The sequence below is a fragment of the Lepidochelys kempii genome, chromosome 3 (assembly GCF_965140285.1).
Source record: "Lepidochelys kempii isolate rLepKem1 chromosome 3, rLepKem1.hap1, whole genome shotgun sequence".
In the NCBI taxonomy this organism is placed as follows: Eukaryota; Metazoa; Chordata; order Testudines; family Cheloniidae; genus Lepidochelys; species Lepidochelys kempii.
Window position 1 is genome coordinate 122,267,255 of NC_136382.1, and position 2,640 is coordinate 122,269,894.

The 2,640-nt window shown below is 42.8% G+C and overlaps 1 protein-coding gene across 6 annotated transcripts in view; it reads left to right on the top strand.

The window, feature by feature from the left end:
* Window positions 1-2,640, top strand: part of LOC140909169 (solute carrier family 22 member 2) — a 33,615-nt gene that overhangs the window by 29,745 nt on the left and 1,230 nt on the right. For 3 of the 6 annotated variants that reach the window (XR_012158106.2, XR_012158110.2, XR_012158112.2), the window contains one exon: window positions 1,941-2,141. The gene's annotated coding sequence lies outside the window, so the exon portion shown is untranslated. The other 3 variants (XR_012158105.2, XR_012158111.2, XR_012158107.2) reach the window with 2 other exon arrangements.

Consider the following 2,640-nt stretch of genomic DNA (forward strand, 5'->3'; position numbering starts at 1 on the left):
CGTTACTTCTAGTTGATGCGTCCCTAGCTTATAACTAAAATTCTTGTTATTAATCCCTAAATGCATGACCTTACACTTCTCACTATTAAATTTCATCCTATTCCTATTACTATTAAAAGATATTACCTCACCCAACTTGTCTCTCCATGTCGAGGTATCACAGCCAATCCACTGGCTAAAGTCAGCAGGAAGACATCTAGTAATTACTGGTGCCTTCAAGTTATCAGCAGTTCATGAAAATGAAGAGAAACTTTTCATAGTCCCCTATCTAGTCAAAACCACGACATAAAGACAGTGTCTGAGAGGGAGATGAAAGTTCTCATGTTTCCTGGCATAAGTAGCCTCTAATAAATGGAAGTTAGGAAGAAACTGCTTATGTTGGCCAGTTATTCCATAATTGTTACTCTAAGGTTTCTCCCACTTCCCTCTGCAACATCTGGTGCCAGCCAATGTCAGAGAGAGGATATAGGACTAGATGGATCACTGCCTGATCCAGTCTGGCAATTCCTGTCTATAGAAGTAGTTTAATAATTGGAGTGACTACTTCATATATTACATGGCCCTTAGTTTATATACGAGGTGTCAGATGTTTTTCAGTCAGGAAAAGGAATTTTAATGACCCTTTTTGGATGAGAGATTACATTTGCAGAGAGGGAGTTTAACAGTGTTCAATAACTGCTCTTCTAATTGCACTTGATCAGACTGTTTTGCTAAACATAAGAATTTAATAATCCATTTAAAGCCTCTCGCCTCCAATATGTTTATAATCTTTTGAAAGGAGTGTGTTCAAAGGGCTGGGAGATAGGCCTGGAATGTGAGAAGGAATGGGGGTAATCAAAAGCCCTAAACTGCAGAAGAAAGTAATGCAGAGTAGGATAATATTGGAGAGACCCACAGTGAACGTGGGTAGAGCTGGGTGGAGGAAAGTGGAGATGGCAGAAGGTCAGAGGCATGGAGATGGGTAAAGAAGAGAGCAGAATAAATGTGTGCTGCCTCATTTACTGCTTCCAACCTCCAGTTATAAGCCCCCCCCCCTTTTTTTTGTTCAGCTAGACTAACTGAAAACTAGATGCACCTAGGAAGCATTTGAATCTGAACTGGTAAATCTCTTCATGCTGCATATTGAGTTGAAGCAGTCCTTCAGCTGTACTAAGAAGGCAATGGCTAAAATCCAGGTATTCCCTCCCCCCCACCCCCATATCAGAATCCTGGACTTTTATCATAGCCCATCCCAGGATTTGGGGAAACTGGGTGCAGGAGCAAGAAGGAGGATGTTTGAATCTCTGTAATCTCCTCCCCAGGCGCTGGCTCTGGTGTGAAGTCTTCTCTGGGTCATCTCCTAGCACTAGGGGGCAGCAGAGGCCAGGCTTCTTCAGTTTCCCTCCTAAAGAAGAAGGCAGAACAATTTGTCCTCCCTGGACACTCAATTACAGACCTAAAAATCAGAATTATTAAAAAAAAAAAAAAAAACTTCAAAAACAGACTTCAATGAGAAACTGCAGAACCTGAATTAATTTGCAAACTGGACACCATTAAATTAGGCTTGAATAAAGACTGGGAATGGATGAGTCATTACACTAACTAAAAACTATTCCCCCATGCTAATTTTCCCCCTACTGTTACTCACACCTTCTTGTCAACTGTTTGAAATGGGCCATCCTGATTATCACTACAAAAGTTTTTTTTCTCCTGCTGATAATAGCCCCCCTTAATTGATTAGTCTCATTAGAGTTGGTATGGCAGACCCCCATTTTTTTCATGCATGCGCTCTCTGTGTGTGTTGGTGTGTGTGTGTGTGTGTGTAATCTCTTCCTACTGATTTTCCACTGCATGCATCTAATGAAGTGGGCTTTAGCCCACGAAAGCTTATGCTCAAATAAATGTGTTAGTCTCTAAGGTGCCACAAGGACTCCTTGTTCCAATTTGTCTCTGTTCTCTAGGTTTTCATGCTGCCCTGTGTGTGACATGGGGAATGAAGAAGTGCTAGGCACCTTCTCTGGGTCTCTTCTAGAAGCAGGGAATAAGCCAATTCTAGAGTGATCTGGATTCCCTCTCCTGACCGAACGCAAGGGAGAAGTTCAGACTCAATTCACTGCAGATTTGGGAGTTGGAATTCTCTTGATGAGGCCCTCAGCTCCAAGGTAATGGACCGTTTCAGCACATAAGGGAAGGCAAATAAACCTTGCCCACCTGTGCTGCACTGCAGGGAAATCCTGGAAACAAAATAAACCTGATTGTGAAATCCTGGTGTAATGCAGCGTGGCTGTAAGGCTGTGTGATTGCATCTGTCGGCCAGCCCCTACAAAGAGTTCAACAACTCTACAGATCTGAGAGCTGGTGATTATCCTGGAGCTAAATGCTGGAGGCATTTGTCGAGTGGTGTTGTATGTGGATATGAACTCACTGTGGCAGGAGAAGCGGAGTTTGATTGGTGGGTGTGGCATGGACGATAGTCTTAAAAAACATTATCTCCCATGCAGACAGGGACGCCCTGTCACAACTTGGGGAATCTTCAGGTCTAGAGGCAGTTAATTACTAAGTGAAGACTAGCAGCATGTATACTCCAGTCCTAAGCCAACGTTAGATGGCTTCTAAAGACTCACCTTGCATTTGTTGAAACTTTCTATTTGTTTTCTACAG